The 22,103-nt window shown below is 45.3% G+C and overlaps 1 pseudogene; it reads left to right on the top strand.

Annotated features, from left to right (window-relative positions):
* Nucleotides 1-7,077: 7,077 nt before the first annotated feature.
* On the top strand, nt 7,078-8,809 carry LOC146507626 (uncharacterized; annotated as a pseudogene).
* Nucleotides 8,810-22,103: the final 13,294 nt, after the last annotated feature.

Below are 22,103 nucleotides of genomic sequence, written 5' to 3'. Positions count from 1 at the left end.
AGAGCAACATAAGAAATATGTAATTCTGTGTGCTGCGTATGCTGAACTCTGTTAAACAAGCATTTACAGTAGCTGAAATCAGTTTCACCCAGTTCTTTTTATTCCTCGAGCATCCAGAGACGACTCTGGACTCAGTAGTTATTTCACAAAACCTTTATTCATCTTCATTCATCTTCATTTAAGCATCTTCTAGAAGGGAGACGAGGCCGCTGTCCCTCTGCAGATCTTCCCTGCTTTGTCTGTGAAACACAGAAGCGACCCATCATAAACCCCCACGGTGTGCTGGAGACTGTGTGTGTGTGTGCACGAGCACGTGAGTGCCTGTGTGAGTGCACGAGCACGTGAGTGCCTGTGTGTGTGCACGAGCACGTGAGTGCCTGTGTGTGAGTGCACGAGCACGTGAGTGCCTGTGTGTGCGTGCACGAGCACGTGAGTGCCTGTGTGTGCGTGTACCCGTGTGTCTGTGTGAGTGCACGTGAGTGAGTGTGCGTGTAGGTGTGTGTGCGTCGTAACAGTCAAAGCACTGTGTGTCTCTGTGTACGTGAAAAGTAACCTCCTCACCCAAGCTGCACCAGATTCCTCTACACAACAGAGAAAACAGAGTTAACATATTACAAACACTGAGACCCCCCCCAGGTCTCCTCTGGGGAATTTCCACTCAACATTAACTTCTCTTTGTCTCACTTTCACAGTTCAAAGTGGGGGAGGGCCTCCTAGAAATCTACCCCTAGATTCATGACACACTCAGGCCTTTATTGCATGCAGGGCCGTGTCAGTGTGTCTACGATTATTCTACAGCCTACCTCACACATTAAACTCTCAAATACGCTGCGCATGTCTTCACATTCCAACATCAATAAAAACTGAAACGTCAAAACATTATTCAGCCCTTGGATATGTACATGTTTGTGAAATCTGAGTGACTGCAATTCTTTTAGATTAACAGTATTTCAAGCAGCAACTGTTCTGCATCAGTAGTCACAGTGAGTCTCCATCTACATCAACAAAATGCCACTGCCAATTAGATCGACGGGCATTAGTCCCTGCAGCTATCACTGATCCACGCTTTTCTCTTTGCTGTAAAAGCTGTTTCTCATGTATCACAGTGAAGTGGAACATTTTAAAAAATACATTCAACAACCTTTCTATTGTTCGATTTAAAATGTATATAAAAGGTGGAGGTGTTGTGGTGGGGTGTGGTTGGTGGCTTGGCTGCAGGGGAGGAGTGAAGCAGCGAGTTCAGGGTTCAGTGGTGTCAGGGAGGCTGGTTTTCACAGCCGGCGAACATCATCTGATCATGTCCTCCCTATTTCAGTGAAGAGCAGGACGGAGCGGCTGCAGCAGAGAGCAAAGTGTCAGAGGATAAAGTGTCACCACAGTCAATGTGAATAAAATAAAGAAGCTAAAAGTGAGCGTTCTGTGAGCCGGACCGGGTCCTTCAGGGTTACAGCGGTGCTGAAACCTCGTCTGTCCGCATGTCGGAGCCCCGACCCGCACAGGTGCCATCTCAGGTGGTCATGGAGCTGGGGGTGATGCACAATGAGCAGGGAGTGGTGCCCAAACAGCTGGAGGAGGTGCACAGGCCGAGTGGCAGGCTAAAGCTTTGGAGAACCTTGTCACTCAGTCTGGCTCCTTGCCACCGCTGCTCCCGGTAACGCTACATCGGATGGGGGGGGGCAACACCTCTCCCCCCCCCCCCCCCCCTTACATGAGACGAGCACTGAGCTCGTTCAGCAGTGGACTTTTACACCACAGTGTAGGACGGAGGCTACCACAGGTCGTTCTTACAGCAGCTGTCAGACTCTATCATGCAGCTTAACATGCTTTTGGTCGTCTTACTCACCAGTCTGTTTGTTCACTGTACATTTTATACACATCTCTATTTCCTATCCTGCACATTGTTCCTGTATATATGAACTTCAGTTGCTTATGTTTATAGGACCACCCTGTGTCTTCCTTTTACATTTGATTTTCCCGTGCTGTAAGAGCTCTGTAACACCGACATTTCTCATCCGTGGTATAATAAAGGTTCATTCTATTCTATTCTATTCTATTCTATTCTATTCTATTCTATTCTATTCTATTCTTTCTGAATGTTTGCATTAATAAATGTAATGAATTTGTAGTAAATAAGTTATTATAGTGTTCATGCATTCATACTTTTTTCAGTTTTCAAACAACTTTCAGCAGGTAGTAAGATGTGGTTTTTCTGACCTCATTAAGTATTGTGGCGTGTTGCGTGTGGCTGGTTATCTCCCATCATGCCTTAGGAATACGCTTTAAGACGAGAAAACTGTGTTATTTAAATCTGTTATGGTTATGTGACTCTTAACTGTTCCTGTTAATGCTACGGTGTAAACTCACTGACAGTTGTTGTTTGATGAGATGTCACACCATGAGTGAGTTCATGTGTGGGGTCATTGACCCTCTGAAGCACAGGGTGGTACAGCAATCTGTTCAATACAGAGCGCCCCCTTTCTGCTTGAGGTGGAATAGCAGGCACAACCTCTGTGTGGGTCCTTGATTGAAAAAGATTCCTCAGCTCAGTATTTCATTTGGTTTCACTATTCAGGAACGTGGGTGTTTAGTGCTGCTGCTGCGTTTACTGATCAGTCATAAAATCCACTTATCACGTTAACAGTATAATGTGCAAAGAGCTCACAATGTACTGAAGATCACTTCATAGCCACCTGTTACTGTCACGTAACACTGGTGTTTACAGTTAGTTTAATTAAATAAAGATATTAACTTTTCTGTTTCCACTCATGAGAACTCAATCAAAGTAAAACTATGCTTGACATGTTTTAAATAATAATAATAATAATAATAATAATGGATTGGATTTATATAGTGCTTTACAATGCCACTATTCATTCACTCTCACATTCACACACTGGTGGAGGCAGCTACAGTTGTAGCCACAGCTGCCCTGGGGCAGACTGACAGAAGCGAGGCTGCCATATCGCGCCATCGGCCCCTCTGGCCAACACCAGTAGGCGGTAGGTGAAGTGTCTTACCAAGGACACAACGACCAGGACAGAGAGCCCGGGGATCGAATCGGCAACCTTCCGGTTACAGATGCGCTTCCCAACCCGCTGAAAATCTATGTTTTAAATGTAAAACATAGATTTAAAAAAAATTAAACATACATTAAAACATACATTTAAATGTAAAACTATTTTCTACATTTGTATTTGGCCTTGGTCAATAAAAACACCATCACAACATGTAGCCAGATGTGGTCCCTCATAAGGTAGGAGGTGCATCTTTCTCAAACTCAACAATCAAAAGTCATAAATGTCCAAATGTAATGTACTCACATTTACACGGGTTTTACTCACCACTCATCACTTTAGACGTCACATCTTAACCACACGGGCTCTGTAAACTTCAGGGGTTTTATCTACACCCAAGCCGAATCCATTGAACCTGACAAGCGTGTCTTTGGGATGTGGCAGGGAGCTCAGACAAACCCACACAGCCACAGGGAGAACATGCAAATTCCACAGCTGGAACTTAGATTGGGAACCTTCTTGCTGTGAAGTGTGAGTGCTAACCGCTTCACCACCATGCCACCAGGGCTTGACTGCGACATGCAAATCAAACACAGAGAGCCCAAATTAGATTACAACAATCTACACTGTTAAAAATGGTTCTTTTGATTCTTAGGGCCAAAAAGACACGGCTCAAAAGTGGTGATCTTTAATCTTACATATCCCAGGATATGGAGACTGAGCACACACAGAAACGCCTGCTCACATCAGCCAGTCTCAAGCAGAAAACAGGAAGCCAGGTTACGACGTCACACACGTCACACAGTTTCATTACACACATGTGACTGTGAAGGTTCTCAGTCATCCAGCTCATCGTAGTCAAAGGAGCTTGCAAAGAAAAGCGTCTGGACTTCTTTGAGTTGCTTGAAGACGTTTCACCTTCATCCGAGAAGCTTCTTCAGTTCTAAGGTCAAATGGTGGAGAGTCCCAGATATAAACCTAGTGGGAGTGGGGTGATGCCTTAACGCCCACTCACATCCTGGGCCATCTGACCTCAGGAATTCGCATGATAAGGTGGGGCCAGGTTTCACAATGAGCTCACCTGAAACTCTGGCTGATTGGGACCCACACCCAGTTTCACACCTTGGCTCAGGCGATTAGAGGATCATCAGGGGGTCCTTTTGTCCCTCTGTGGGGGGACACTCCCACTAGGTTACTACTAGGTAGGTAGGAACCGTTTACGTGGACGAAACAGCTGCGTGTTCAAAAATACCCGTGTAGGTGTGGATGCAGCGTAAAAGAGTTGGTAGTTTATTTCATTACCACCTGTAATTTATTGCAGATTACTTGTATTTGCTTAATTGTTTACTAAATGTTTGAGGTGTGAAATAAACCGCAATGGAGCAAAATATGGTTGTGTTTGGTTGGAGGATGTGTTTGTGTGCGCGTGCATGCACGGGGGGTGGGGGGCGCGAACATTTTTCTTGTAAAACAAAGGGGGGCTAGCAAAAAAGTTTGGGAACCACTGTGTTAGGTACAATGAAGGAAAATGATGAGTTGTATCTCCTTCCAAATCCAATCAGATGGATACTGTAGGTGATGCTGGGCAAGAGCTGCACTGTAGAACACTTTAAATCCCAACAGCTCCACTGACACATGAAACATGAATGTAACACAAATCCTGCTTGTTTCTGTCTTCCTCCATCCTTCATCAATCCCCAACTCTTCACAAAGATCACCTGAGCAAGGTCACATGAGATGTGTTCAGTGTAATGTACCAGTGAAGAATCATGCTGCGCTGGGACAATAGAAATGCATCACTGCAGTAGAAGCTTCTCGTTAAATGACCTCATCAAGCAGCACCAGGAAATAGTCATAAGGAAACAATGGGGGCAGGAGTCGTGAGAAAGTGAGGCAGAAGAAGATGAGGGTGGAAAAAGGAGGCAGTAGGGGAGAGACCACCTGTGGTGCTGCTCATGACTGTGGTTAGCCAAGCAAGAAAATTACATGAGCATCAAAGGAACTCAGTGCTGTGCTGCCACAAAAAGAAGTCTTCTCTGGGAAAGTTTTTACCAATACTTTTAAAAACTTTGCTCAAAACATTTCCTGGTTGATAGATTCACTGAAATATGTACGATACAAATGTAAAACATAGAAACTTCCATTTAAAACACGTCAAACATAGTTTTACTTTCTCATGAGTGGAAACAGAACAGTTAAGATCTTTAATTAAACTCACTGTAAACACCGTGACATAGTGACTGATCAGTAAAAGCAGCAGCAGCACTAAACAAAGTACTTAATGAGGTCAGTAAAACCACATCTTTAAAAAGAAAGATGTGGTTTAAAAAACCACATCTCTAAAGATTTTTGAAGAATGAACAAAGTATGCATGCATGAACACTATAATAACTTATTTACTACAAATTCATTACATTTATAAATGCAAACATTCAGATATTGATTGATGACTTTTTAAATACAACTTTTTAATCATGGGTTTGACTTTCAGACTTTTCCAGCTGACCAAACTGGATCCATCGATTTAAAAGATTCCCAGTAGCAGGGTGTTATCGGCATGTGTGAGTTCAGGGTGGTTACGGCCTTTGGGACTGTTTTGGAGTCACCAGTCAGTGAGTCAGTCAGTTAGTGTTCAGTGTCAGGTTGTTCTCTGAACACCAGGCTGCCAGCTTCAGGACTTCCTCTCTGCTGCCTCGTCTCCCTTTGAGATGAGTGCGACTACCGTGGTGTCATCAGCAAACTTGATGATGAGATTGTTGTTGAGACTGCAGTCGTGGGTGTAGAGAGAATACAGGAGGGGGCTCAGCACACAGCTCTGTGGGGAGCCGTGCTCAGTGTGCGAGTGGAGCAGAGATGAGGGCGGAGTTTTACAGTCTGGGGCCGGTTTGTGAGAAAGTCCTTTATCCAGGCACATGTGAGAGGAGGGCACATGTTTGGTGATGAGGATGTCCGGGATGATTGAAGGCTGAGCTGTAGTCCACGAAGAGCATTCGGACGTAGCTCTGCCGCTGCTCTAGGTGACTCAGCACAGCATGGAGGGCTGTGGCGATGGCGTCTTCTGTGGATCTGTTTGCGCGGTATGCAAACTGGCGGGGGTTGAATTCTGGGGGGAGGTAATCCATCAGCATGATGCCGAACCTGCGGCCCCGCTTTACACCGGATGCATAAAAATCATTGTGAATATTTTGTGTGTTAAAAATATTTTTCAGACTCACCTTTTCCCAATGCAGCCACCAAATGGATAATTACGCAGGACGAATGTGTGGCATTTATCTTTTTTGGATCAAATCGAATTTTTCCGATATTTCCAATCCAAATAAATGGATCTGACCAATCAGACCACTGCATTTGGAAACAAGTGTGATCATAGCTCAAACTGTGCACATGTACTGAATATACACTGATATGGAAATACTAAAATGAGACTATTTTACCTCAGACACACAGCTACACAGTGCTCCGCCTCCTCCCCAGATGTGGTCTCGAGTACAAAGGGCTTCATTTTCTTTTACATTTCTTGAGGACAAATTTTCCACAAAAATGTGACATCAAATTTGGATTCGTAAAATTCAGAATTTTGTCTTGTTTTTACACAATGCCTTCTGTGTGTATAGACCTCAATACTGTAGCTGTCGTGTTTAACACAGAGGTCAAAAGACAGACTTGGCACAATGACAGCAGTTTAAACAGTTACTTTAATTTTATTGTTCCCAAAGACAAAATTTGTTCTGGACCTTCAGTCCAAGATGCTAACAGTACAGCCATTACAACCACCACACACATACAAAACACAACAAATCACAACTTCTTGGACACTAAGTGAAGGGTCTTGGGGAACCAGTGGATGGGAGTGAGAGGTGAAGCTGTGAGAAAACAGAGGCAGGTTATTCCAGGCCAACATCAGAATGAAAATGTCGTTAGATTTGGTGGTTCATTGGTAGGCGGATTTCCAGTGAGACAAAGTGTCTGGCAGTGGAGAGTTGGCAGGTGTTGGTACTGAGCTCCTTGGAGAAATAGCTAAGTCATGACAGCAGGACATAAGCAGTAAGGAACTGCGGAACAGATGGGGACAAGAGTTAAGGAACTGTGGGAGCTGGTGACACAGGTTTCCATGAGCAGCCACACCGCGGACGGAGATGAGACGATCTGGAGGGATCGTCCTGTCTACCAGCCGCTAAGTACTCGAAATAACAAGCGGATTCAGCACAGGTGTGAAAGCTTCCCGCCAGCAGACAGCTTCAGCTTCACCAGTAATTGCTGTTGTGAATGGCACGTTATAAACAAAACTGGATTAAACCAAATAGACAATTGAATTCAAAACTAATACACATAGTACTAATATTCATCAATATATATTATTACTATCTGGGAGATTATTCTCTGCTTTGACACTAATATATTGTTTTGTTGAGGGAAGCTGCATCAATAAATCAGAAAAAGTGCTCCCGATCATCCATGGTGAATAACAGCTTCTAAACTGTCCAGTCACAGAGTCAGCCTTTCCCATGAGGCTTCAGTCTGTTGGTGTCACTAGTGCTGATACTAATCTTTGATACACCAGTAAGAATAAGAATACAGCTTGTCTTAATCCAGTCCACGATTTGACTTGTTGGGCCTTTCTGACAAAAGATCACTGTGATTGATTAGTTATGCCTGCAGCTGCCAGAAGGGGGAGCTCTGGCCATGATACCGCATTCTCAGTGAAGCTGCTGAAAGTTGTGCAAATGGTGTGCAATGGGCATAGAGGTGATCAGGTTGTTGAGTGTGGGCTGTGGGATGTTGGCCCACTCCTCTTCAATACTTGTGCAAAGTTGCTGAATACTGGCAGGAAGTGGAACACGCTGTCGTACACGCCGAGCTGAGCGTCCCAAACATGCTCAATGGGTGACATGTCTGGTATGCTGGCCATGCAAGAACTGGGATGTTTTCAGCTTCCAGGAATTGTGTACAGATCCTTTCAATATGGGGCCGTGCGTTATCATGCTGTGACAGGTTGATAACGCACACAGTTGACCTCCATGACAGGTTATGGTCATGGATAAATGGCACAACAGTGGTCCTCAGGATCTCGTCACAGTATCTCTGTGCATTCTGATGCACTCGTGTTCATTGTCCATAACATACGCCTGTCCATACCAGAACCCCTCCGCCACCATGGGCCACTCGATCCACTACGCTGACATCAGCAAACCGCTCACCCACACGATGTCTGCCATCTGCCCTAAACTGTGAAAACCGGGACTCTTCTGTGAACAGACGCCTCTCCAATGTGCCAAACGCCATCGAATGTGAGCCTTTGCCCACTCAAGTTGGTTACGACAACGAAATGCAGTCAGGTCCAGACCCCGGTGAGGACCACGAGCATGCAGATGAGCTTCCCTGAGACAGATTCTGACAGTTTGTGCAGAAATTCTTTGGCTATGCAAACTGATTGTTGCTGCAGCTGTCTGGGTGTCTGGTCTCAGGCGATCCTGGAGGTGAGCATGCTGGATGTGAAGGTCCTGGGCTGGTGTGGTTACATCTGCGGTTGTGAGGCCGGTTGGATGTACTGCCAAGTTCTCTGAAATGCCTTTGGAGACGGCTTATGGCAGAGAAATGAACGTTAGTTTCACAGGCAACAGCTCTGGTAGACATTCCTGCAGTCAGCATGCCCATCGCATGCTCCCTCAAAGGTTGCAACATCTGTAGCATTGTGCTGTTTGATCAAACTGCATATTTCAGAGAGGCCTTTTATTGTGGGCAGTCTAAGGCACACCTGTGCAATACTCATGCTGTCTACTCAGCCCCTTGATATGCCTCACCTGTGAGGTGAGGTTATATTTTTGTTCAGTTAATTCATGCATTTATTACTTCTAGGCTGGACTACTGTGAAGGTGGACCCCAACGTACATACATAAGAGCACTTGGTGTGGTGACAGCACGTTTATTTGTATTATAACAGTTCACGGTGGTTTCGACACACGCTCGGGACACAGGCACTCCCACTCGGCTGTCATATCCGCTCACCAGCCCTCCTCAACTGTCACTGCAACATAACAAGAGTTACAATCAGGCGTCCCCACCATCACTGTGCCATCCCTCCTCTGCAGTGGGCCACACCACATCATTATCATCAGGAAGTCCTAAAAACTCCCTGAAAAGCCTTCAGTTAATCCAAAATGCTGCAGCAAGAGTCCTGACAGGGACTAGAAAGAGAGAGCAGATTTCTCCTGTTTTGGCTTCCCTTCATTGACTTCTTCTTTTTTTTCATTGGCTGTCTTCCTTCTCTCACCCCAACCAATCACAGCAGATGGCCCCGCCCCTCCCTGAGCCTGGTTCTGCTGGAGGTTTCTTCCTGTTAAAAGGGAGTTTTTCCTTCCCACTGTCGCCAAAGTGCTGCTCATAGAGGGTCATATGATTGCTGGGTTTTTCTCTGTATCTATTATTGTCAGGTCTACCTTACATTATAAAGTGCCACGAGACGACTGCTGTTGTGACTTTTGGCGCTGTACAAATAAAGCTGAACTGAATAGAATAAATGTTTTCCACATCACCGTATCTGCTTCAGAGTCAGGCTGCAAATGTGACTCAGGATCACAGATAACTTGCGAGCACAGGTTCTCAGAACCTGATGCCAGCAGCCCTGCTCTGGTGTAGACTCCCCAGTTGTCTCCTAACCTGGCCACAAGTCACAGTGAACCAAGAAGTGTTTGTTAGATGACCCACAGAGTCCACTTGGGGTGAAGAAAGAGTGAAGTGCAAAATCATTGAAGGAAATGAGAGTGTGGTGGAGGAGGCAGCAGGGATGTGAACTAATCTGTTTGGCTCGTTTGTTCTCTCCAAGCTGCCGAGTGTTGTCTATCACTTTAAACCAGGTCATTGTCCTCACTCCACACGTCCCTCACGGCTGTTCTGCTTGAATCTGACCACCAGCTTCCTTCTGTAGGTGTCCTCTCATTTTCTCCACCCTTAGCTCTTCCCTGTCCTAAACATCTGGATGCTTTCTTCTTTTTATTAAGTCTTTTCAGTTTTCTAGTCATCTGAGGCTTAAGGTTCATATGTAAGCACGACACACTCCTCACTGGTAAGATGGTGTGTTCACAGAAGTTGTTCAGAGAAATGAGTGACGACACATTACCTCTGCATACCAAAATACCAAAATGACTGTAAATACCAAAATAAGAGAGGGGAATCCACGTGGAACGTCACGTCCCTGTCCAGCATCTATCAGCTCAATATGTGGCCCACTTCTTCCAAGTATTACATCTTGGATTGCAGTGCCATTCCTCCATCGTTCTTCTTGTTATTTGGATCGATGTCACTATCAGAAAGTTCAGAAGTGGTCAGAAACGTGTGAATCCCACATCGTACAGTTGTGTTCCCTGTTATAGAACAAACTAAACAGTTTGTTATAGAACGATAAGAATCATTGTTTTTGGCAGCGACATCGAATCCTCCTGAGGCCGACGGAGCTGATTCGTTGGTTTGTCCCTGATGGAGGTTCGTTCAGTGACCTCCTGTCTTCAGTGATGGCTCCAGCTCTGCTGGTATCTCTGCCACTAATGCTGCCTCCCAACACACAACAGCAGAGTAGATGGCACTTGTTACCACAGACTACTGGAAGATCTTATTATTAGCAATTATTCTAACATCTTTCTGTATATGAGACAAAATTTTTTAGGAGTAATTATTGATGATAAACTTTGTTGGAAGCCCCACATAGAACATGTGAAACGGAAATTATCCAAGTCTGTTTCTATTCTTTATAAAACAAGAGATTTTTTGAATAAGAACTGCCTTTATTTATTGTATACTTCCCTTTGTTTGCCTTATATGACCTACTGTGCAGAAATTTGGGGGAACACATACATATTTGGATTCAATATTTAAATTGCAAAAAAGAGCTATTAGAATAATAAATAAAGTTGGATATAGGGAACCAACCAGTTTTTTGTAGGATCATCTATGTTAAAATTCATGGACATTATATATTCTAAAACTTTAGAAATGATATATCGTGTGATGACAAAGAATGTTCCAATTTGTATTTAAGTATGTTTCAACTAAGAGATGGAAAATATGATTGGAGGGGGTCTTACAAGTTTGAAATGCCTAAAGTGAACCAATGTGAAGTATAGATGTGTCGGTGTTGGGAGTGAAATTATGGGATGGACTTAATGATGAACTGAAGATGTGTTTTTCTTTGTCATTCTTCAGGAAGTTTTTAAAATTAGTATTACACAAGGTTATAGAAATTTGGTTTGTTAAGTTTTTTTGTGTTGATTTCATTTCTTGATTTATCATTGATTTCTTTTCAAACTGTTATGTAACTTATTTATCAATGCTATTTATTTTCTTGGTTAAGGATTTGATTATTTCTATGGGGGTAAGGGATAGGATGAGTATAAGCCACAAGGCTTCAGCTTATTCCTTTTCCGGTTACTGTTTGAGTACTTTATGTAAAATTGTAACTGTTGTTGTTGTTGACTGAAATAAAAATCCATCCATCCATCCATCTTCATCCGCTTTATCCGGGGCCGGGTCGCGGGGGCAGCAGCCTAAGCAAAGAGGCCCAGACCTCCCTCTCCCCAGCCACCTCCTCCAGCTCATCCGGGGGAACACCAAGGCGTTCCCAGGCCAGCCGAGAGATATAATCTCTCCAGCGTGTCCTGGGTCTGCCCCGGGGCCTCCTCCCGGTGGGACATGCCTGGAACACCTCACCCAGGAGGCACCCAGGGGGCATCCTTACCAGATGCCCAAACCACCTCAGCTGGCTCCTTTCGACGTGGAGCAGCAGCGGCTCTACTCTGAGCCCCTCCCGGATGGCCGAACTTCTCACCCTATCTCTAAGGGAGAGGCCAGCCACCCTTCGGAGGAAGCTCATTTCCGCCGCTTGTATCCGCGATCTCGTCCTTTCGGTCACTACCCACAGCTCGTGGCCATAGGTGAGGGTAGGGACGTAGATCGACCGGTAAATTGAGAGCTTCGCTTTTACACTCAGCTCTCTCTTCACCACGACGGACCGGTGCAGCGTCTGCATTACTGCAGCTGCAGCCCCAGAAATAAAAATTTCAATTAAAAAAAAAATTCAAAATTCAATTCAATTCTGTACACATTCAAAGATCTGAGCTTCCTAGAAAGTAGAATCTGCTCATTTCTAGTGTGTTTTTATTCTGTGGATCCTTCGTAAGCCAAACACAAGAATATCCAGAGTTGGGGCCAGGAAGCAGAGTTGCAGTCTTACACCCCTCTCTGTCTCTTTTCTCCTCCTGTTAGCATCCATGGATGCTAAAAATGACAGCTTCAAAACAGCATTTAATTTATAATTACACTCAACTGGCTTCTCCCAGTATGTAAAGAGCCCACCCACCACTTTAACCACAGGTCACATCCTGTTTTGACACATGGCATGGGAACTATAAAAGCCCTCTATGTCTCATGATTTCTTAATAAGATTTAATTTTACAAAAATAGACTGCTGGTCATTAGAAAGAGAGAGCAGATTTCTCCTGTTTTGGCTTCCTGTTAAATCCAGAATTCAAAATCCTGCTCCTCACATACAAGGTCTTAAATAATCAGGCCCCATCTTATCTTAATGACCTTGTAGTACCATATCACCCTATTAGAGCACTTCGCTCTCGCTCTGCAGGCCTACTTGTTGTTCCTAGAGTATTTAAAAGTAGAATGGGAGGCAGAGCCTTCAGTTTTCAGGCCCCTCTTCTGTGGAACCAGCTTCCAGTTTGGATTCAGGAGACAGACACTATCTCTACTTTCAAGATTAGGCTTCAAACTTTCCTTTTTGCTAAAGCATATAGTTAGGGCTGGACCAGGTGACCCTGAATCCTCCCTTAGTGATGCTGCAATAGACGTAGGCTGCCGGGGGATTCCCATGATGCATTGAGTTTTTCCTTTCCAGTCACCTTTCTCACTCACTATGTGTTAACAGACCTCTCTGTATTGAATCATATCTGTTATTAATCTCTGTCTCTCTTCCACAGCATGTCTTCCCTTTTTTTTTTTTCTTTTTAGAGTAGGGGAAATCATCCACTCCCCAAAACGAAACACCCTCTACACCTCTCCCATCACTCGGCCTGCATTCCTTCACTAATGAGCCCCCCCACCACCACCTTTACCACTAACCCTCTTTGCCATCACTAAGCCTGCAGCTGCACTACAGAAAGACTTCAAAAGCTGTGCTCAGACCAGGACAAACAGTCACAAATTCATTAATATACCATCGACCAAAACATAGAAAATATGTGAGATTTTATGTAAATAGTCGACTCGCTGTGTTTTATATTGTAGCAAGGTCCAGAATAATCAGTGGAGAAAGTTAAATATTTACTAATAGCTCACAGTCTCATTTGCATGTAAAGATGAGGAAACGTGCAGGTGATTTTCATGTCAGCCTGCTGACTCCATGCAGTCAGATGCAAATAATGGAAACGCTGACAAATGAATACATGAACTGTTTTCCTCTGACCAACAGTAATCGTCTGTATTCACATTAAACGTGTTAGCTTAGAGACACATCTACACAGACAACATGAACATCCGCACAAGTGACTGTACAGGCAGCAGGCCGACGAGTGTGTCAATAACACATTGTGATATATTGTGTCGCCTTTTTTAAACTGCGAAAGCTGAATTTTATCAGTATCTGGGTTTTTCACCGTGAAGCAGACAGACTCTAGACAGCGCCGTCATTCAAACCTCAAACACCAAACTGATGCTAACCCTCACAAGTGTGCAGCCGTCCGTGAGATAACGAGCTGTGACAGTCACATATGGATCCACGGCCTGTGACACACTTAATGCAACAAACTCTGCTGAATTCGACTGAACGTTTACCTGGATCCAACTTTGTGAAAAAATGTCACATTAACAAAATAAAGCTTCTCACATCTTATTAGTGTTTTGCCATTGAGTTGATTTAGCGGTCTTTAGCTAATGTTATCTGAGGACGGCGGTGCATGAGATAAGCCGTGTTGTGTCCATAAAACATCAGCTTTACGCCTACACAATATATACAGTTATGAGGTGGGTTTTGTCACATTTACAGACAAAGTAAATGTATCCTAGTATAAGTCTTTGACTTACAGCTAGCTGCTGGATGTTGCATCGTGTACAACAATAAACTGATCAGGTCAGAGAGTAACTTTTGTGCAGGTGTAACACTTTGAACACTTTAAAGACTTTCTGTGAATGTGTTTTTCAAAGAAGCTCAGAAAAGAGACACTAAACTGATGTTGGCTCGTGAGGTCGGAGGATCAAATCCTCCCTCCGAGCTCAGTCATGTGAGGGCTGAGCCACAGCTCATTAATGAAGAATCTCAGCAAAGTGATCCCACATGTGCACCTGTCCTGTGATTTATCGCAGACCCTAAATCTCTAGGGAGGGATGACAGGCCGGACCTCCTCCAACACATGGTCCCAGCTTTGAATTATGGTCTGAAAAAACAATTCTGCAGAGTGAGAAACACTTTTTTAACCACAGCGAGAAAACAATTATTAGAATTTAGTCGTGAAAATGCTGCAATTCATTCATTCTGCTAGTAATAAAGACGCAGATCGTAACAGTTGTCATGCAGTGTGCTGTACATGTATCGCTATAGTGCCATCGATTTATTAGAAGTTAAGAGGACCCGATGCTACATACATACCTAGCTAACTCAAATAAGGTAAAATGATGAGCCTTTGCTTCCTGTCATGTGCTTTAAAATTAAATGTGGGGAGTCTTGGTCTTTGTGTCATTTTTATATGTTTTACCGATGGCTTACCGTAGCACAAAGCTGTAAATCTGAGTGAATTAGCTGATGTAACCTGACAGCTCGCAGTCCCTCTGTGTTTGCAGGCAATCTGGTGTTAATGGACATTAAGCAGCATGTCTTTATCCTGTCATCCTTCTCTCACCCCAACCAATCACAGCAGATGGCCCCGCCCCTCCCTGAGCCTGGTTCTGCTGGAGGTTTCTTCCTATTAAAAGGGAGTTTTTCCTTCCCACTGTCGCCAAAGTGCTTGCTCATAGGGGGTCATATGATTGTTGGGTTTTTCTCTGTATCTATGAAGCGCCTTGAGGTGACTTTTGTTGTGATTTGGCGCTATATAAATAAAATTGAATTGAATTGTTTCAGTAAATTCATCTTTTATTCCTTATTTGCTTTTGAGCTTTTCTTTTATTTAGTTCTTGAATTAAATTCATCTAGTTTTGTTTATATAGTGCCAAATCACAACAACAGGGACCTCATGGCATCTAATATTGTACCCGAGCTATCAAACGACCCCCTTTGAGCACTTGAGGACAGTGGAAGGGAAAAGCTCAGTTTTAACAGGCAGAAAGCTCCAATAGGACCAGGTTTAAAGAGGGGCGGGGCCATCTGCTACCACCGGTTCGGTCAGGTCAGGTTAAATGATGCAGTGGATGATGATGTGGTAAGCTCACTGTTAATACAGGAACCTCTGAGAGCTGATGTCCCCATTCATCAGCCTTCACAGTCATCAGATGTCAGCTTAGTTTCACATTTCTTACCATTTTGTACCAGAATCAGATCAAACGAGGGATTATTATTTAAAAGAATGATGTTTCTCCCACCGATGAGCACTACAACTGTTCCAGTAATTGTTTCGAAATAAAGTCAGATGCTTGCAAATTTTCTGACAGTGAAGGACAAACCTACTCATCAGCAAATCCTCTTTAAAAAGGCAAAGTTATTAAAAACACAAGTAAGCAAACAGCATATTGTGTTTGTCTTTTGATCCTGCGCTTGGCTGGTTCCTGAGCAGCTCGGGAGAGAAGTCAGTTTTTCTTGTGAATGTTGTGATGTGTCTAACCTTCACAGGGAGGATTTCCTGCTTGCCAACAGCCTGATGAAAGGGTGTTGTCAGTGAGTAATATTCTGTCCATTGTTACGTCAATACAGGGGTATCTGTGAAGGACGAATCTCTGCCCTCAGCCTTTATCAAACAACACTACGTGTGCCTTTGAGGTGTTATCACACAAAGAAGAACACAATGGTGTTTGTAGCAGCACCGGTTGACTTATTTACTTACATATTATTATAGCTGCTGTGGGCTGAGGATATATGTGGAAATTTAAAATAGTTTCTATTTCCAGAGAAACACTAAGACTGAGTTGCCCTAACCGTGAAAGGATAATCGTAGGGTGTCAAGCTGCATTCTTGTTAGGGGATTTCTGGTGCAGCGTGTGGCTAATTTAGACTCTGACAAGACCCAGGGATAATACGAGTAAAGGGAACAATGGAGTAATTCAAAATGGGAAGAGTCAAACTTTAAAATTGACAGAGAAATCCCAGGTTCATTTCTAAAACTTGAACCAAACGTTTAAAGGTTATTCGGCGTTTTCCCTCGAACTAAAATTAACCTCATTTGCTCATCAGTTTCTAAACGTTCATCAGTTCTCTTTTTTTCTTTACCTGTTTGTTCACTTGTAGGTGTTACAGGATGTGTGTAGTAGGGGATGTCTAACGGGGAGAAAAAAAGCCAGGACAGAGAAAATACGAGGAAAATATAAAAAAATGACAGCGAACAAATATATCAAAGCACAATGACTGCTGCACCTGTAAGAAGAAACACAGAAGGAAAGAAAAACCAACGACACAGACAGAGAATGATGGGACGGACAGTTTGAGCAAAGACAATTTTAAGCATAGACACGAGTTCATGTTAGAGTCCAAGAGCGTCAGAATGAGCAGGAACAGCAGGGGTCATTTAGTGGTGCAGTGCAGATATTTCAGTGCAAATTACTTTTGTGCAAGTCTGAGTTGAGCATGGTGATAGCTTTGGGAGAAGCTGTCCCCGAGTCTGTTTGTTCTGGCCTGTGTGGATCTGAAGCGCCTGCCACAGGGCAGTAGGTCACAAAGAAGGTAGCCGGGGTGGTTTGTGTCCTTCAAGATGATTCTGGACCTGCTGACACCACAGGAGTTATAGATGGCAGACAAGGACAGGTGGCAACTGAGGATTCTTTGTGCTGTTTGCCACCCTCTGCAGTCTCTTCCTGTCTGCCTCCGTGCAGCTGGCGTGCCGCACTGTCACTGCATCGGTCAGCAGGCTCTCGATGGTGGATCTGTAGAAGGTCACCAGCAGTGAGGTGTTTAGTTGCTCCTGCCTGAGCACCCTTAGGAAGTGTAGCCTCTGCTGGGCCTTCTTGACTACTGCTGTTGAGTTAGCTGATGGGATATTGATGTGCAGGGGGGCAGCTCTGCTCCGCCTGAAGTCCAGGATGAGTTCCTCGCTCTTGGTGATGTTAAGAACCAGGTTGTTTAGTGCACGCCATTCTCCCAGTTTCATCACCTCATCTCTCTAAGCCTTCATAAAACGTAACAAGATTGGCTAACTTGGTGTATCAAAATGTCCATATTATTGCATTAAAGGCTGAGCTGAAGTCAATGAAGAGCATTCTGACATAGCTCCCCTGTTGCTCCAGGTGGCTCAGTGCTGGGTGGAGAGCACTGGCTTTGGCGTCTTTGGTGGATCTGTTAGTCCGATTTGCAAATTGGTGTGGGTCCAGAGCAGGGGGGAGATGGGTTCTGATGTCCCCCAGAACCAGTTTCTCAAAGCACTTAGTGATGACAGGGGTTAGTTCAAGAAGTCATTGAGAATGGTTATGGGTGACCTTTTGGGGTTGGGGATGATTATGGCAGATTTCGAGCAGGGTGGCTCATTCCAGCTCATTCCAGAGACACGTTGAAGATGTCAGAGAAGACCTGTGCGAGCTGCTTGGCACATGCTTTGAGGACCTTCCCAGGTACTCCATCAGGACCTGCAGCCTTCCTGGGGTTCACTGCACAGAGTACACAACTCTGTGCCTCAAGAGTAAGTGTGGGGTTATTAGAAGCTAGTGTGGGTTGTGGTGGTCGTTGGAATGGTGTGCCTGAGTGTTGTGTTTGAGACTCAAAGTGGGCAAAAAAGCTGTTCAGCTCCTCTGCTAGCCCTGTGTCCGAGTCCCCAGGTGTCACAGGACATCTTTGTGTAATAGTCAGTATGCCCTGCCACACATGTCCGGGGTCATTGAGATGTTCCTCTATTCTCCTCTGGTTTTCTGCTTTGGCGGTCCTGATGCTGTACGTGGCTGTACAATGCTCTGTCACCTGAAGGATGTATCATGAGGTCGGAAGAGCATACTGACCTGGCTCGTCATCCAGGGTTTCTGGTTTGGAAACACCCGGATGCTCTTTTCCACAGTTCCCAGTACAGTACTTGATGTAAGACAGCACCTATCTGTGAATGTTGCCAGATCTTCATTGTAGAAGGCATCCCACTGTGTGGAAGTATTCAAGCAGTCAGTGGAGGACGGCCCAGGTGGGGATGGTCCTCTTTATGGGCTTTGTTTGCTGGCTGACAGGGGTGTATGCTGGGGTGAAGAGCAGAGAGAGGTGGCCTGACTGGCCCAGATGGGGGAGGGGTACGGCTCTGTAAGCCTGCTTGATGTTGGACACATGATCCAGTGTGTTTGTTTACGTTGTGTTTATGTTAACGTCCAGACTGCTATGATTATTACAGCACTTAGCTCTCTGGGCAAGAAAAAGGGTCTGCACCTCACTGTCATGAACTCCAGGTCAGGAGATCAATGTCTGTCCACAACAGTGCTGTTGTTGCACCAACCCCCCCCCCCCCCCCCCCCCCCATTCTTCCTGGACTCACTGTTCCTGTCCCATCTGTGTAGCATGCAGCCTGCTAACATCCAGTAGTGTCGGTAGACGAACATACAACACATGATAAGCTGCTGTAAGTCGCTGCGCCTGTGCGTGTCGCCATCTTGCTCGTCCATGTGTAATCCAAGATATGTGTAATCCACCCCATGGATTGAGGGGTCAGCAGTCACAGGTTTCTTGGTCCTCCTGAAGTCCACGATCAGTTTCTTGGTCTTTGCCACGTTGAGCTGCAGATGATTCTGCTCACACCACGTGACAAAGCAGTCGACCACAGCCCGGTGCTCTGTCTCATCATCACTGCTGATGCATCCAACCACCAGTCATCAGGAAACTTCTGAAGATGGAGGTCTCTGTGCAGTGGCTGAAGTCTGTGGTGTAGAGGGTGAAGAGGAAGAGGACGGTCCCCTGTGGTGCCCCTGTGTTGCTGATTACTTTGTCAGACACACACTGTGGACCATACTGTGGTCTTCCTGTCAGATAATCAACAATCCAGGACACCAGAGAAGCATCCACCTGCATCACTGTCAGTTTATCATCCAGGAGTGTCGGCCTGATGGTGTTGAAAGTGCTGGAAAAGTCAAAAAACATGACCCTCACAGTGCCCGCCGGCTGGTGCAGGTGGGTGTAGACACGCTTGAGCAGGTAGATGATGGCGTGAGATGGGGCTGGTAAGCAAACTGAAGGGGATCCTGATGTGGTCTGACTATGGGTCAGAGCTGGTCCAGGATGAGTCTTTTCAGGGTCTTCATGATGTGGGAGGTCAGAGCCACGGGCCTGTAATCCTGGGGGCCACTGGGACATGGCGTCTTTGGGACGAGGCATGATGTCTTCCACAGCACTGAGACCCTCTGCAGACTCAGCACGAACAGTTTATGGAAGAGTCCACAAAGCTGGGGGCACAGGCCTTAAGGACGTGGGGGCTCACTCCATCGGGTCCAGCAGACCTGCCTCAGTGGAGTCTCCTCATTTGCATCTGAACCTGGTCTTGAGTGAAGGTGATGGGTGGGGGAGGGGGGTCAGGACTCTCACAGGAGGCAACAGTGAAGAGAGAGGGAGGCACAGTGGTGTGGCTGTGGGTTGGAGGCTGACTACAGGTGAGGTTGTGGGGGTGTGAGCAGTCACTGCAGTGTCAAATCTGTTGAAGGACAAATTCAACTCCTTAGCTCTGTCCTCAACGCCCTCAAAAAGTCAACAAAAGTCGCCTCAAGGCGCTTCATAGATACAGAGAAAAACCCAACAATCATATGACCCCCTATGAGCAGCACTTTGGCGACAGTGGGAAGGAAAAACTCCCTTTTAACAGGAAGAAACCTCCAGCAGAACCAGGCTCAGGGAGGGGCGGGGCCATCTGCTGTGATTGGTTGGGGTGAGAGAAGGAAGACAGGATAAAGACATGCTGTGGAAGAGAGACAGAGGTTAATAACAGATATGATTCAAGAGCTTTGCCCTCAACACCCACAGTCACCGTCCTGTCGTACTCCCCTCCATCATTGTAAAGTGATCTGAACCCCCCAACCTGGATCCATTCCAGTTCGCATGCTGCTCGACCGATGATGCAGTTTGCCAATCACTTAACCCTCACACATTGGGAATGCTGTTCATAGACTTCAGTTCAGCTTTCAACACGATCATTTACCAGCTGATAGCAGTCTTTGATACGGGCGACATCGTGGTGGTGGCGGCATCACGGGCATTGGAAAAAACAAATTTCTCATAGTCATGCTGCCCCGACATCATGCCAGCGCATTTTGGGAATGGCATAGGCACCGATCGGTTTTCTATCGCCCATTTGCTGGGAGTAAGGGCGCCCTCCGTTTGCGAAGTGCGCCTGCTGCTTGCAGTACAGGAGGAGAGGGCGGGGTGGCGGGGCATTCTCTGGTGGCTGGAGCATCTAATAATCAACTTGCAAAATAAAACAAAATAAAAACAAAGCAACAAACACGAGACATGATACAGACTTATAATTTGCACCGATGTTTTTTCAGTTTGTTCTATGTGAAAAGTGAGCACGAGAGCCCTCGGTGCGCCTGCTCGCTGCTGCGCTGAAGTAAACTTTATTGTCATCTCTGCTATATACAGTACAGTATATAGAGAGACGAGGAGGCTCCAGTTACAGCAGTTATCAGCTGCTCAGTTTAGAGAAAAGAAGAGGAGGTGTAATTAGCAAAAGATACAGGTATCTTTTGCTAATTACACCTACAGATCGATTGATTGATGCTCTTGCTCTTGACGAAGGCGGTTGCACTTTTCTCCTCCTCCTCCTCTCCCTCAGCTTCCCTGCTTAGCCTCATGTCCTTGTCTAGTCTCGTGTTTTTATTACTTTCCCTGAACACTCTCTCACAGTCTGTTCTCTAAAACCTAAAAGAGGAATTATGGATTGGATCAACTGGTCCCTAAATGCAATCGACACCCCTTTCTCAACGAGAAGTCTGGGCTCGGGTGAGCCTGAGTGCTGAAGATATCTACCTATTCTGAACCATGGTAACAGGGTTCTGGCTAATTGGAGCTGGCTTGGCCCTGACTTATAATTAAGGAAGCAGAACCGGCTGTTCAAACCCCCACAAGGCTGCCTGCTGGGATTGAAACGATGGGAGAGGCGTGAGTTTCTCAAAATGGTTCATTGAGTCAGCATGGATAAGATCTTGGAGAGGCTACGGCTGCTGTGAATACTCAGAATATACTGTTTCATTGCAGGGCAACCTGCATGTGGTGAATAAAGCCTTGATTGATTGATTGATTGGTAAGCAGATGTGATTGGATAATGGCAGGTCATCCTGAAACAATCATAATTGTAATCAGAATACTTTATTAATCTCTAAGGAAATTATGTGAGTTACAGCTGGTCCAAGAAGAAACAGTAACAGAGTAAACTATTCAAATAAAACAATATATTACAGAACTAGCACTGATACAGACAGATCACTCAATTATAAATATCAAGGATTACCAGATGTGATTATAAATAAATATCAAGAATACTACTGTGTACTAAGAGTGTGTGTAAAAAGGATGTAACTGCAGTGTTCACAGTGTGTTAGATGGAGGAGTTGTACAGGGAGATGGCCACGCGCAGGCATGACTTCCTGTGTTGTTCTGTGGTGCTCTCAGTCTCTCACTGAGCGTGCTCCTGTGACTGTGCGGCAGAGGGAGTGTTCGCCCAGGGCACCAAACAGGCTAGGACCGCCCCTGTCCCCAGCAACTCATTCACAAACTGGATCTGCTGGGATCAGCACCTCGCTGTGACAGCAGACAGTACGGGTCGGCAGCAGCACCTCCAGCACAAGAACACTGAGTACAGGGACTCCCCAAGGATGTGTGTTGAGGCCCCTGTTCTTCACCCTGCTGACCCACGACTGCACACCATCACACAGCTCCAACCTTTTCATCGAGTTTGCAGACGACACAACTGTGGTCGGTCACATCAGCAGCAACGATGAGAC

This window comes from Neolamprologus multifasciatus, chromosome 11 (genome assembly GCF_963576455.1).
Source record: "Neolamprologus multifasciatus chromosome 11, fNeoMul1.2, whole genome shotgun sequence".
Classification (NCBI taxonomy): domain Eukaryota; kingdom Metazoa; phylum Chordata; class Actinopteri; order Cichliformes; family Cichlidae; genus Neolamprologus; species Neolamprologus multifasciatus.
Note: the sequence above shows the minus strand (reverse complement) of the source record. Positions and strands in the feature narration are given on the sequence as shown.